This window comes from Vicugna pacos, chromosome 11, assembly GCF_048564905.1.
Source record: "Vicugna pacos chromosome 11, VicPac4, whole genome shotgun sequence".
Classification (NCBI taxonomy): Eukaryota; Metazoa; Chordata; class Mammalia; order Artiodactyla; family Camelidae; genus Vicugna; species Vicugna pacos.
This window is the reverse complement of record NC_132997.1, coordinates 73,402,487-73,418,749: the sequence shown is the minus strand read 5'-3', so window position 1 is coordinate 73,418,749 and position 16,263 is coordinate 73,402,487.

Here is a 16,263-nt window from a genome sequence, read left to right as displayed (position 1 = left end):
AAAATTACTGTTTATTTTTATTTATTTATTTTAAAACATTTTTTATTGAGTTATAGTCATTTTAAAATTACTTTTTAAATGCTCAACTGTGTGCTGGATTCAGAATTTCAGTTGAAACCATTTTTATTTGTCTGAAATATGTGATATACTGATAATACATAATACACATACAGAATATTACTATTTTTAAAGAAACAACTATGGAAACTAATATTTAAAGGAGGTTGACTTACAAATATAACTTATTAAAATTTGGATTTTTTTCCCTTAAACTCAAAATTAGAAGAACTCATCTAAAAAGTCTTTAAAATGAAGAAAAAAGGAAAATGTAGACATTTACCTCTTCTCTAAATATTCAATTATTTGAACAGAAAATAAAATGACAGAAAGCACCTAGGATTTGTTTTTACAATTATATACTATGTGCAAAGCACTGAGTTGGTAGTGGATGAGAAGGTGCTTTATGATATATGAAGTAATATATAAAGTAACATACAAATCTTGAAGTTATTAGTCTCACTCTTCCAACCAAGTCATGTCTCCATATGGTACATTTTAACCTCCAAAACTTGCGGTTCTTGTATTAGTATTAATATATACAGTTACAATAGTATTTTAAAGAAACCCCAAATAAATGATGTTTATACATTTTAAATACTTTGTCTTGTAAATACTTTGTCTTGTTTATATGTAACTTGAGATTGAGATTTATATGTAACTTGAGATTGAATGCATTTGTACACATTAGAGTATTCAGTAATTTGATGGTCATGGATGGTGGTTAGATTCTTACTTTTTGTGTGGTTTCTTGCAGGTAGGTCTGCTGGGTTCTTGGCATATGGACCTGGACAAAGTATTGTTAAGGTGGAAATTTTTATTATACTAATCAGTTCAAATATTTGACCAGTCTATTTAGTTTTCTGGTATTTCAGTCAAATAACTAGATGTGGGCTTCATATAATGAGCAATATTTGTAATTGATGATCTCTTCAAATTATTTCCTACCAAATGTAAAGTTTCATCTCAAATAGTTAACTATTATGAAGCACTTACCAATCTCTGTTAAGTCCTATACATACATTATCTCACTTAATACTTACAGTAACATCATGAGTTAGGTCTCTTAAACTATTTTACAGATGGAGAAACTGAGGCAAAGAGGGATTAAGATCCTTGCCCCTAATCCCAGAATTAGTGCCATGTTCTAGGGCCTTTCCTTCCATACAACTGAAGACTTAGGTAGAGGAAGAATAAGACTGAAACTCAGACCTAGACTCTAGTCCTACCTGTCTTGATGAATTAGGGCAAGTCATTTAACCTGTCTGAATTTCATTTTCCTCTGCTCTAACAAGTGAACACTTTGAACTATTATATTTTATTGAATCTTGAGTCATCAAAAAATCCTTAAAAGGGTGCCTTCACTGTTATCTGCCAGATTTTCTTCCAAGCCCCTGACACTCAGTGACAATTCTGTTGCTACCTGGTCTGACCACACTTATAGTGGTCTGACCACATCTTAACAGATGTGGCTGATTTCAGAAATGTCAAAATGTAATGTGCATCTTGGAATTGGTGACAGACAGTAGGTGATCTCTGAGCTCCTTTTCAAGCTCAATTGTATGACATCTGTGATTTTATTATATTTTATTGATAGTTTATGTATTCTTTAATGTAAATGATTCAAGATAAAACATAAGTTTCTTGGTAGTAGAAAAGTAAGAACAATGTCTGTCTTTTTCACCGCTGAATCCCCAGTACCCAGAACAATGGCTAGCATGTATAAATGCTCAGTAAATATTTGCTGAATGAACTAAGAAAATCTTCACTTCGTATTATAAATACAACTTTTTAACATACTATATTTTATTTGACATAAAATATAATAGTATCAACAGTGCAAAAATATTTTGCTAACATTTTTTGCATGCAGAAGTGCACTGTTAAAGAACGGTGGTCTTTCTTTCCAGACATCATTTCAGCCCACTGTTGTCGATTGTCTTCAAGTGTGGAGTACATTTTGTTCCTTGAAGAGGATGATAAAAATTGAAATGCCAACATACAGACTTTTTAACAAGGAATCATATAGAGATTTTCATTTTAAAGAAAGTTGGAAAATATTATTTGGTATCTTTATTACATTTTTACAAGTATTCTGGAGATGATTAAACATGTCATTCTTCCAAATATACAAATGTGTGTGAGTTATGAATGATGAAAATAAACTATAGTTGAAAGATATTTTGAAATTATGTGAATGGGCAGAAAAGTGTTTAAGTTTTGGGGTGGGCAAGTAAGATAATGTAACTAAAGAAGTTATTCCAGCTATATTTATAGTGTGTCTGATGATGTCGATACTTTCAGTTAGAACCAGGAAGGAGGAACAGGAATTATTAAGAGTTATATAGACTGTTCTTTGGAGATAATCAGCTCAGCGTTCTGCTGCAGCCAGAAGAACCAGCAGGGTGTGAGGTATCATGAAAGGGATTTGGGAAAATCAACAAATATCTTACCCTCAGACAACACAGTGGTCTGTCTAAACATGAGATACATGCAATTATTTTACTTTCATGATGGACAGATCCAGAATGTTCAAAATCTTTTCAATTCTTAATTAGGACTATAGCTATAATTTCCCTCATGGAATTCTGGAAAGTCTAGGTGCCTGTATGCCTAACTTTTAAAAGTAAATACAGGGGTGAAGGATATAGCTCAGTGGTAGAGCATGTGCTTTGCATGCACGAGGTCCTGGTTCAGTCCCCAGTAGCTTCACTAATACATACATACATACATACATACATACATACATACATACATACATAAAAGAAAGGAAGGAAGGAAAGAAAGAAGGAAAGAAACTAATACCCCCTCCCAAAAAACCAAACCAAAACAAAATAAAAGTAAATACAGGAGTTAAGTAATTTACATAGCTGCTAAATTTTCTGTCACTAAAATAAAACTCTGTACTACATTACAGCACATTACTGCTGAATGAACATTAACCAGTAACTTATTTGAATTTCTACTGTCAGTTTGCTTTTCTCAGGAAGTGATATTTCCACCACGGTTCTGAACCTGAATTTAAGTCACTCAATTTCAAGAGAGAAAGTAACCTCTAGTGAGTAGAGATTTTTCTTAGAAATTCCTTTCTGCTTAAAAGACTTCCTAGAGAAAAAAAAATCACACATTGGAGAAAACTAGAAGCATGACTTTTTTATGTTCATGACTGCCTAGCAATTCTTCTTTGTTTTCCATTCTCCACAGGAGCTATTTTAAACTGTTCACCTAAGACCTTAACTCTTGTGTCCATCAATGCTTGCATCCCTTCATTCTCAACAGATTATTTTACCTCCTACTTTCGCAGAGGAAAGAGAAACCATAAGATGGACTCTTTCTCATATTAGTGCCACTAAACCTTCAAACTTACTTCATTGATACTCATTCTTTGTCCATCCCTCCTTTCGCAGTGGAAAAGGTGACTTTTCTGGTCCATGGCTCTGGATCCTTTCCTAGTCCTGCTCCTTAGGATGTTTGCTTCTTTGCTTGTCTGTGACTCCTTCCCATGGACATTTAGGTATTCTCAAGTCTTTTCTATTGGATATGAAAAAAATAAAAACTTCTTCCAGCAACTCATCCTTCTGCAATCTCTTTCTTGCTTCCCTTTCACAGACATGGTACATGAAACAGTTGTCTCTACACACGGTTCTTTACTTTGTATTCCTGTTTCTTCAACCAAGTGCAATATTTTACCTCAGCAGAAACTACTGGTTTTCAAGGTCTCCCAGCTATCACTTTGTTTCTAAATCCACTGGGAACTTTTCAGATCTTATCTGACTTGACCTCTTTCAACATACAACAGTTTAACCACGCTCTTTCTTGAAATCTTTTCCTTGGCTTCTGTGACACCATTGTTTCCTGGTATCAGATACCTTATTTCTCTGGCCATTCTTTCTCAGTGTCTTTCAGGGAATCTTATTCATTCATTCTCTCATTTTCTTCTTCATGTATTTATTAAGCATCTCTTGTATGCCAGTCACTATGCTAGGTATTGGAAACTGAGAATCTGACATATCTGGAGTCTTTCTCCAGAAAAATAAACTCCTAAACATACATGCAAAATTTAGCATGCATTTTCAAGGGTTTCACATCTGCTAATGTTTGTTTAGCACTCTAGATTAAGAGACCTTGCCTTAGAGCTTCCAGAATATATTAATAGAAGCTTTTACAAAAACATGTTTTTAACCTTCCTCAAGAAGTTTAAATCAAAATTAAAAAAATTTTAAAGTCCTGCAGAGAGTGAAAATGAAGACAGTTTTCCCCGGAAGAGAGATTTTGTAATCTTTGGAAACTTTCTCTAAGATGTTATGATTAAACCAATTATTTCATCCTAACATTTGTAGACAAGCTACTCTTTCCCTCTTCCCCAGCCCCCACTCCCATATGCCTTGACTGGTGTTACAAGAATAAAATTCAGGAAAGAGGCTTAACTCATCCTTAAAAAGAAGAAAATGAAGTGATAGAGCTAGAATCACTACTTTGTGGTTAGATTGAATAGGATTCTACCTTTTGCTAGGGTTCAAATGTTGAATAAAATATCAGCTTCAGGGAAGGGAGGCAGACAGGAGGCTGAGTAGTTCCTAACTTGACGAAGTTATTTCTAGTGACAAGAGAAGGAAATGGTCCTGGTGTTGATACCCTGTGGTTACAAGTAATAAGAGTATTTGCATTCTGGACATTGTCTCTTTATGCCATCCATATTCTACCACCACCCTCCGAAATGGATGGATACTAAGAAGATCCAGCTTTATCATCTTATTATATACATGTTTTTAAAGAAAGAGTCTTTTAGTCAAAGATTTCATACTGAGTTTCCTTTGATCACTGGAAACAACCAGAGGGGGGAAATGGTAACATTCTTGTTTCTTTTGGAGCTATTATGTGTGAGATAAAATGTTTGCCAATTTTTTTCATTCAGCAAATATATGTTGACCATCCGTTGTACTCAATGCTGAGCATGTAATGGTGAGTGAAAATAGATAAAACCCCTGCCCATAAAGGTTATAGTTTAGTTAATAGATCACCAGTAACCAGACAATCACAGACATGTAAAATGCAAATTTAACAGGTATCAGGAAAAAGTATGAAGTTCTGTGAGAGTCTATAACTAGAGGATTTTGACTATGTTAGGAAAGTCAGGGAAGTCTTAAAATGATGCTCAGGCTGAAATATGAAGACTAAGTAAATGTTGACCAGGCAAAGAATGAAGGAAAGTGTTCCCTAGATAAAAGGGCTAGAATGCGTGAAGGGTCTGTGATAGGAGAGAACATTCATTGAAGAAAGGTTGGGTGACTACAGGGGACAGTGAGGAGAAAATGAAGCTTGAGGTCAGATTTGAGTTTTGAGATTTCCTTGGCTGAGGTTGGAGAAGGGGTTATAGAGTGGTGGAGAATGGAGATGAGAAGACTGGTCACTCATGTGTGAGATAATGGTAGCTCAGGCCAGGGTAGTGGTGATGGAAATTTAAGGGAAGAAGTTGATTGTACTCAGCAGCTGGTTTTAAATGTGAATACTGAATTAGATTGGATATAAATTTGGCTAGTAGTGTAGCAGAAACTGAATTTTCATTGTTCTTTTTGGCAGTGAAATAAGAATTACTGGTTGAAAATGTATGTACATACATATGTGTGCTTTAAAAAGTGTTCTGGAAGACTGTGCACTGGGACACAGGACCTGAAGCCTGTTATATACGTTGAATATGAACAACTAAAGCCTCAAGTTTGAGAAAATTGAATCTTGGACATTCAAGTGTCAGCCTCCAAATTGAAAATTATCTCAAATTTTAAGAGTAAAACTAATTTTTATAACCAAGCTTGAAATTATTCAGCTTGTTTAGATGGTCTGATGGAGTCATTCTTTTGTTATTATTCTAAGTGTTTCCTTAACCTCCATCCCTTCTGTAATTGTACTCATTTCTAATCCAAATGCAAATTTAGATATGATTTCTAAAAGACAAGTACCTGTGATAGTGAAGGTTTGTTGAATGCCACCAGCACGCTTTGAGTAACAGGGACACTTGCTATGTCTCACATCTGACCAAGTCTTTAAGATATACAGTTCCTTCATATTAATTGGTTTAGGACATTCATAAATTACAGTATCAGGTAGATTGGTATAATTAACTGGAATTTTATTTTTATTTTAAAATCAAGACTCAAAGAGATTAAGTAGCTTGCCAAAAGCTAGACATCTGATAATGGAGTTTGGGTTAGAACACGGTTTTGATTCACTTTAAAACATGCGCTCAGTTGCTAAACCACTGCTTTTTCCATAATTTGCAACATTCTGTAAATTTATTTGGCTTTTTTCAAGCTTTGTTCTTTTTCATTTGAAATGACCCCTGACACCACATTTGTGATTTCTGCTCTGGCAGTGTCTATTATCAGGGGGTTTCATAACCTCTTTTGTTTATGAATCAATTCTTCATTCTTTGTTGGCTTCTTTTGAGGACTTGTGCCAGGACCTGAAGTCCTCACTCAATTGAATTCTAGACAGAATAGATTCAACTTGTAGCTTTAAAAATTCCATTCTCATCCACAGTTGTGTGAGTCTTCCGAGAGGCTTTACATTAAGCCTTTTCCCCTCTTTCCTATCACCTGCCTCTGATAAGGGTCCCATCCTTTATCCTGGAATAGCATAATTGGCTCAGAGAACTCAGATCAGACATAAATTTCCTTACTGTTCTTATTATCCCAAGGTCCTTTATTTGAAGATCCCTTGCCTATCTCATTGTCTTAGGACTAGAGTCATCATATTCTATTGTAATTTTTCTCAGAGATTTATCTTTGTTGTATTTAAAACTGGTATTAATTTTTTTTAAATTCTAACACAATTGAGAGTCAAATAAAGAAGCCTTTCCTCTCTCTGCTCTAGAGAGGCTTGCAAATACAGATACTTTTGTTACCTGAATCCCCCTTGGCTCCCTTAACAATCCTCATCTCCTGGGTGTTGCTCCAGGCTTCCTGTGGGAGGAGCCTCAGAGCAGCTTTTCTGTTATTCCTCAGGCACTGTTTGTTCTAAATCTGGTCATGCCCAGATAAGATCATTCTGTCTTCATCTCTGTACCTTTGGTGGCCAGGGCACAACCTTCCCCATCATCCAAATTTTACTCAGAAGGGGAATTCGGATGCTGATTTTCTTGAACTTTGTTCCTAAGTCAAAGATTGGCTGGAACGTTAGTTACTCTTTTGCTTTTTGAGCAGCTACTGTCTTTTGAGGAAGGATGACCACTGTGATTTAGTTGAGACTAAACTAAACTCAATTGCTAGCAACTACATCATGAATTTCCAACTAATTATGTCCAGTTACTTTAGTGGACCAATTTTCCCACAAGGACTTGTATCAAACCAACTGACTTCATTTTAGTGCTGGTAAATATGCTGCTTTTGTGGTATCTGCCATTTTCTATTCAACAGAAACATTTAAAGGAAGTGTTAGCTATGCCAGATAAAGAAACCAAACGGGCAACTTGCTGACTGATGCCTTTAGAGGAACTGAATAAGAAGGTATTAGTAATTTTTACTCAGTTTAAAGAAACCCAGGGCTCCAAGTATTAAAGGTCTCATCTGTAAGGAGCTTTGAAACTTTTGATAAAGGACAAAGGTTGGGCCTTGCCTGGCTCAATAGACAGGTGCCATGGCAAGGATTCTACCAAGATGGCTTTGTCTGAGGCCACTTCTTTGTAGGCTCAAAAAAATCTGTCTGGCAGGTAATCTTTTCATCTCTGTTCTCTTGTCTTACATGGATTTCTTACATCTGCATAGATTCACTACCATACTTAGCAGTAGTGCTTCTCCCCATTATTGAGTCCTGAAGAAGTAGGCCTCCTTTTTAAAAAAAATCAAATTTATTAAAGTATAATTTACATACAATAAAATGCACACATTCAATAAGTTTAGATCAGTATATATACCTATGTAACCACTGCCACAAGCAAGATATAGAACATTAATTTTACCCTAAAAGGTTTCCTTATACCTCTTCCCCCTCAGTCCTCTCTGTATCCAATTCCCTGACTGAAGTAACTATTGAGAGTAACAGCCCTGAGGTAAAGATCTCTATCAGTATGGAGTAAACTTGTCTTTCCTAGAGTTTCAAACATAGAATTATCCAGTATGTTCTTTTTTAGGTCTGGCTTCTTTCATTCAGCTTTCTGTTTTCGAGGCTCATCTGTGTTGTTTATGTATTTGTAATTTGCTTTTATGGCTGAGTATTATTCCATTGTGTGGGTATATCACAATTTGTTTATCCATTTACCTATTGATGATGTTTGGGTTGTTTCCAGTTTTTGATTAACCTTTGTTTGGACATACGTTTTCATTTCTCTTGGGTAAGTACATAGGAGTGAAATGGCTGGATCATGTGGTAACTGAATACTTAAATGTATGAGACACTGTCAAACTGTTTTCCCAAAGTGGTTGTGTCATTCTGCATTTCCACCAGCAATGTCTGAGAGTTCCTATTCCTCCACATTCTCACCAGCACTTGGTCATTTTAATTATGATGCTGAGGATCTTTTTATGTACTTCTTGGCCATATTTACATCTTCTTTTGTGAAGTGAACAAATATTTATGATAACTGATGTTTGCTCAGCAGTGTGACACTTCATGTGCTGGCCCACTTGGACTTGTAGAATGGCAATCAGAGTTGCACTATCCCTGCCCAGCCACATACCCTGCTGGCACTATACCCCTTCCCATTCTCTAGGTCAGGGATCAGTAAACTTTGTTTGTAAAGGACCAAGTAATAAGTATTTTAGGCTTTTCAGGCCACAGAAACTTTGGCATAACTATTCAGCTCTGTCATTGTAAAAGCAGCCATAGGCAGTATGTAAACGAATGAGTGTGGCTATGTTCCAATGTAACTTTACCTCTGGACCCTGAAATTACCACAAAATATTCCTTAATTTTTTTTCAACTATTTACAAAGGTAAAAATTATTCTTAGCTTTCAGGTCCAAGCTCGCCCAACTCTGCTCTAGATGGTTTACAAGATTTTGTTATGGCCGTAGGGTACAGTGGAGTCACACAATTAGGAATTGGAATCTCAGCTCCACCACTTACTGCTTGTGTGACTTTGGGCACATTACTCCCCCTCTCTTCTAAAGGAGACGTTTAGAAGTCTCAAAACGGTACTTCCATTTATATTTCATTGGCTGAAGCTATATCTAACTGAAAGGGAGGCTGGAAAGTTAGACGAGGTGACCATATGTGCCCAGTTGAAAATTTGGGTTCTGTTATGTTACTGAGGCTAAATGAGAGAGCATGGGTGTTGGGGTAGGTAACGTAGTCTGTGTCATGCATTTCTATCTACAGCCCCATCCAGATATTCTCTGAGCCCTAGAATAGGCTCTTGAATTAAACTATGACACTGAGCTTCATCACAGCTACCTGCTTGGGAAGGAGCCTCATGGAGCAATGGTGATTGTTAAGTTACAGTGAGAGAAACCAGATTTTAAAGTCCAAGTATTCTCAGTACAGTCTGTGAAAACTCCTGTTGGTATTATCATCGCAAAAATCCTTAGAATGTTGCCATTTGAGATCTCTTTTGTGATGTTCTGTTTTCCTTTTTATTGTTTTTATTTTTTTATTTTATGTGATGTTCTGTTTTCCATACTCTTCCAAAGTTCTGGATCAGATTTTGAGATTGATTCTATTTCTGCTGATGACAGTGCTTTGGTGAACAAAATGTCAGCATGGACTTTTTCCTCCCTGCTAGTCAGTAAAAATTCAAAATAAATAGATTTGATTATTTTAAATGTTTTGCTTTAGCTTTTTTTCCTCCCCTAAATGCTTGTCTCCACAGCACCTTGGCTTTTTAAAAAAACTAATACTGGTGACATTTGAGTAAATGGAGCCTTGGTTGACCATCATCAAAGAATTTCATGATAGGCTTAACCTTATTCAAGATCTTTGACTTACTGTCTGTTATCACAGTACTTGTCCAGACTCATGGGAAACTCTTCCAAAGTCATAAAAACAGTCATGTAGGAAGACTTTTCACAGAGCACACTGCTCTTCAAATGTCCACGGAGGAGGGCTTTCCAAAAGCTTAGGCATATAGCATCAAAAATATTTGGATGGGAATAGAGGCCTTAGATTATTTGGATTAAAAGGGGTAAGCCCTTCTGTTTGGATCAAAATAACATGACTTATACTGTTATGGAGCAAATAGAACATGCCTTTTGGTTTTTTGTTTGTTTTTTTTTTTAATTGAAGTATAGTCAGTGTACAATGTTGTGTCACTTTCTGGCATACAGCATAATGTTACAGTCGTACGTACATATAAATATATATTCCTTTTCATTATAGGTTACTACAAGATATTTAATATAGTTGCCTGTGCTATACAGTATAAACTTGTTTATCTATTTGATGTATAGTAGTTAGTATCTGCAAATCTCGAACTCCCGTTTTATCCCTTCCCACTCCCTTTCCCCCCTGGTAACCATGAGTTTGTTTTCTATGTCTGTGAGTCTATTTCTGTTTTGTAAATAAGTTCATTTGTGTCTTTTTTTTTTAGATTCCATATATAAGTGATATCATACGGTATATTTCTTTCTCTTTCTGGCTTCCTTCACTTAGAATGACAATCTCCAGGTACATCCATGTTGCTGCAAATGGCATTATTTTATTCTTTTTTATGGCTGAGTAGTATTCCGTGTGTGTGTGTGTGTGTGTGTGTGTGTGTGTGTGTGTGTGTGTGTGTGTACACCACAACTTCTTTATCCAGTCATCTGTTGATGGACATTTAGGTTGCTTCCATGTCTTTGCTATTGTAAATAGTGCTGCTATGAACATTAGTGTGCATGTATCTTTTTGAATTAGAGTTCCCTCTGGATATATGCCTAGGAGTGGGATTGCTGGTTCATATGGTAAGTCTATTTTTAGTTTTTTAAGGACTCTCCATATTGTTTTCCCTAATGGCTGTACCAAGCTACATTCCTACCAACAGTGGAGGAGGGTTCCCTTTTCTCCACACTGTCTCCAGCATTTATTGTTTGTGGAATTTTTAATGATGACCCTTCTGACTGATGTGAGGTGATACTTCATGGTAGCTTTCATTTACATTTCTCTGATAATTAGCAATATTGAGCATTTTTTTCATGTGCCTGTTGGCCATTTGTATGTCTTCATTAGAGAACTGCTTCTCTAAGTCTTCTGCCTACTTTTGGATTGGGTTGTTTGGTTTTTTTAATTATGAAGTTGTATTAGCTGTTTATAGATTCTGGAAATTAATCCCTTGTCAGTGTCATCTTTTGCAAATATCTCCTCCCATTCTGTAGGTTGTCTTTTTGTTTTGTTTATAGTCTCCTTTGCTGTGCAAAAGCTTTTAAGTTTAATTAGGTCCCGTTTTGTTTATTTTTGCTTTTATTTATATTGCCTGGGTAGACTGCCCTAGAAGAACATTGCTAAGATTCATATCAGAAAATGTTTTGCCTATGTTTTCTTTTAGGAGATTTCTAGTGTCTTGTCTTATGTTTAAGTCTTTAAGCCGTTTTGAGTTTACTTTTGTGTATGATGTGAGGGGGTGTTCTAACTTCATTGATTTACATGAGGCTGTTCAGTTTTCCCAACACCGCTTGTTGAAGAGGTTGTTTTTTCTCCACTATATATATTCTTGCCTTCTTTGTTGAAGATTAATTGACCATAGGTGTATGGGTTTATTTCTGGGTTCTCTATTATGTTCCATTGACCCATATATCTTTTTTTGTGCCAATTCTACACTGTTTTGATTACTGTAGCTCTGTAGTATTGTCTGAAGTCTGAAAGGATATTTCCTCCAGCTTCATTCTTTTTCTTCATTGCTGTGGCAATTCTGGGTTTTTTGTGATTCCATATAAATTTTAGGATTATTTGTTCTGGTTCTATGAAAAATGCCCTGGGTAATTTGATAAGGATTGCATTAAATCTGTAAATTGCTTTAGACAGTATGGCCATCTTAACAATATTAATTATTTCAATCCAAGAGCATAGGATACCTTTCCATTTCTTTAACTCATCTTTAATTTCCTTAATCAGTGTTTTGTAGTTCTCCATGTGTCTTTTACCTCCTTGGTGAGGTTTATTCCTAGGTATTTTATTTTTTGATGCAATTTTAGAAGGAATTGTTTCTTTTCTGATATTCCATTGTTAGTGTAAAGAAATGCAACTGTTTTCTGTAAGTTAATCTTGTATCCTGCTACCTTGCTGGATTCTTTTTTCAGCTCTCATAGTGTTTGTGCAGAGCTTTTTGGGTTTTCTATATGTAGTATCATATCATCTGCATATAGTGACAATTTTACCTCTGCTCTTCCAATTTGGATCCCTTTTATTTCTTTTTCTTTTCTGATTGCTATGGCTAGGGCTTCCAATACTGTGTTGAATAGAAGTTGTGATGGTGGGCATCCTTGTCTTGTGCCCGATTTTAGCAGGAAGGCTTTCAACTTTTCACTGTTGAATATTATGTTGGCTATGGGTTTGTCATAAATAGCTTTTATTATGTTGAGATACATTCTCTCTACACCCACTTTGGTAAGAGTTTTTATCATAAATGGGTGTTCAATTTTAACATATGCTTTTCCTGCATCTATTGAGATAATAATGTGATTTTTGTCCTTTCTTTTGTTAATGTGGTGTATCACATTGATTGACTCCTGTATGTTGAACCATCCTTGTGTCCCTGGGATGAATCCAACTTGATCATAGTGTATGATCTTTTCTATGTGTTGTTTGAGTCTGTTTGCTAGTATTTTGTTGAGAATTTTTGCATCTGTGTTCATCAGTGATTTTGGCCTGTAATTTTCTTTTTTGATAGTGTTTTTGTCTGGTTTTGGTATCAGGGTGATAGTGGCTTCATAGTATAAGTTTGGGAGTGTTCCCTCCTCTTCAGTCTTTTGGAAGCATTTGAGAAGGATCATTCTGAGTTCTTTTTTGTTTGGTAGAATTCCCCAGGGAAACCATCATCTGGTCCTGGACTTTTGTTTGCAGGGAGGTTTTTCATTGCTGATTCTATTTCATTTCTAGTGATCAGTCTGTTCTAATTACCTATTTCTTCTTGATTCAGTTTTGGTGGACCATCTGTTTCTAGACACTTGTCCATTTCTTCTGGGTTGTCCAATTTGTTGCCATATAGTTGTTCATAGTATTCTCTTATGGTTTTTTGTATTTTTGTGGTGTTGGTTGTAATTTCTCCATTTTCCTTTCTTATTTTGTGTGTTTTCTTTTCTTCTTGGTGAGCCTGGCCGGAGATTTGTCGATTTTGTTTACTCTTTCATAAAACCAGCTCTTAGTTTGACTTTTTTCTATTGTTTTTTAAAATCTCTTTTATTTATTTCCTCTGTAATCTTTATTGTTTCTTTCCTTCTGCTAACTTTAGGCTTTCTTTGTTCTTTTTCAAGTTATTTTGGGTGGTAGATTAGGCTGTTTATTTGAGATTGTTCTTATTTTTTAAGGAAAGCCTGTTTTGCTGTGAACTTCCCTTTTAGGACTGCTTTAGCTGCATCCTATAAGTTTTGTGTGGTTGTGTTTTCATTGACATTTGTCTCATGCTGTTTTTAAATTTATTCTTTGATTTCATTGTTGACCCTTTGGTTTTTAAGTAGCGTGTTATTTAATCTCCTTGCTGTCTGGCATTTTTTTCTCATTTCCTCCCCCCCCCCCCATAGTTTCATGCCACTGTGGTCAGAGAAGATGCTTGAAATAATTTCTGTCCTCTTAAATTTGTTGAGACTTCTTTTGTGTCTACGTCTGTGGTATACCCTAGATGTTCCATGTGCATGTAAAAAAATGTAAATTCTGTTTTGGGAGGATGTAATGTCCTAAAAATATCAACTAAGTGTTACTATTCTGTTGTGTCATTTATTATCTCCATTGCCTTGTTGATTTTCTGTCTGGAATATCTATCTAGTGATGTTAGTGGAGTGTTAAAGTCTCCTCCTATTATTGTGTTCCCATCAATTTCTCCCTTTTTGTCTGTTAGTATTTGTTTTATATATTTACGTGTTCCTATATTGGGTGCATATATGTTAACAAGTGTAATATCCTCTTCTTGTATTGCTCTTTTTATCATTAAATAGCGTCCCTCTTTATCTTTCTTTATAGCCTTTGTTTTAAAGGTCTATTTGGGAACTTTTGCAGTTTGGAAACCATGGATTTTGCTTTTTGGAGGTGAACTGCAAATTAGTTGGCAGCCAGCAAAGTAACCAGTCAAGGTATTCTGATCTTAGACACCTAGGTGGGTTAAAGAAAAGCAATCCCAGTTGTCTAAGGCCTCTTCTGAAGACTGAGGGTTTTGCTTTGGCCTGGATGACAGGCTCTGTCCTATCCATCTTAGTTATGCCAGGTCTGTACCATTTCCTTTCTCAGAATTTCTCAATCTATGTCAATTAAATCTATCACAATATGTTATTAAGATTTTCTATATCTTATTTTTTAAATTACTGGTCTCTGATGGACCAAAAGAGATGAATTAGTTTCCTGCTGTGTTTTTTTATTTTTCCTTTTATCTTTCATAGTTTTTACTTAATATTGTTGCAAGGTTATCTGACCCACAGATATTCATAACTGTTCATTTTTACTGTGAATTGGAACCGTTAGCATTACAGAGTGCACCCTCCCCACCTTTTTTTCTAGGTCTGGTTTAATTTGGGCCTGAATCCAGCCAGATCTGTTATTAAGATGTTGCTTTTTGTTTTTTTCTAGCATCTCTTTCCTCTTCCTCCTTTATTCAACCATTCATTTTGTTTTTATTGTAGAACTTTCATATAGCATCAATTTGAGCTTTGCTTTGTGATTCAGTCTGAAATTTTTTAATAGTTGAGGTTAGCTCATTTATTAATTTGATATGTTGAGTCTTAGTTGTATTATATTATTTTGTTAATACATTCTGTATTTAGACCTTTTAAAATATTTTACTGTATATATTCCTTGCTTTGTTTTCTGTGTGTATTTCTTTTGAAATTAGGAAGGTTTGTATTTTTGTTCCCATGGTTATTCACCTTTGTAATACCCTGATTGTATAATGCCCTCAATTCTCTATTTATTTAGCCAGATTTTCAGTAGCTGTAATTCTCTTCTCTAAGTGATGATAGATTAACAAGCTAGACTTCATTAAATTTAAATACTTCTGCTCTGCAAAAAGACAATGTCAAGAGAGTGAGAAGACAAGCCATATACTGGGAGAAGATATTTGCAAAATACATCTAGTAAAAGATTGCTCTCTAAAATATAAAAAGAACTCTTAAATCAACAGTAAGTAAAGAACCTGATTTAAAAATGGGCTAAAGACCTTAAAAGACACTTCACCAAAGATTATACAGATGTCAAATAAGAATATGAAAAGATGCTCCACATCTTTTGTCATCAGAGAAATGCAAATTGAAACAACATTGGATACCACTACACACCTCTTAGAATGACCAAAATTCAGAACATTGGTAACACCAAATGGTGGTGAGGATGTGGAGCAACAGAACTCTCATTCATTGGTGGTAGGATTGCAAAATGGTACAGACACTTTGGAGGACAGTTTCATAGTTTCTTATAAAACTAAACAAACTCTAAGATCCAGCAGTCTCATTCCTTGGAGCTAGAAACTTATGTCCACAGTAAAACCTTCACATGGATGTTTATAGCAGCTCATTCATAATTTCTGAAACTTGGAAGCAACCAAGATATCCTTCAGTAGGTGAATGGATAAATAACTGTGATCCACTCAGACAATGGAATATTATTCAGCACTAAAAAGAACTATCAAGCCATGAAAAGACGTGAAGGAAATTTAAATACATTTTACTAAGTGAAAGAAGCCAATCTGAAAAGGCTACATACTGTATGATTTCAACTATATGACATCCTGGAAAAGGCTAAACTATTGAGACAGTAAAAAGATGAGTAGTTGCCATGGAGTAGGGAGCGGGGATGGCATGAGGAAGGATGAATATGTGGAACACAGAGGACCTTTAGCAGTGAAAATAAATGGATACATGTCATTATACACTTATAATTGTGTGCCACTGCACATTTATACCTTTATAATGGTGGTATAGAATATGCACCACCAAGAGTTAACCATGATGTAAACTTTGGACTCTGGATGATAATGATGTGTCAGTGTAGGTTCATTAGTTTTAACATGTACCCTCTGGTGGGTGATATTGATAATCAGGGAGGCTGTGCACGTGTGGGGGAAGGGAGAAATCCTTTCACCTTTCTCTTAGTTTTGCTGTGA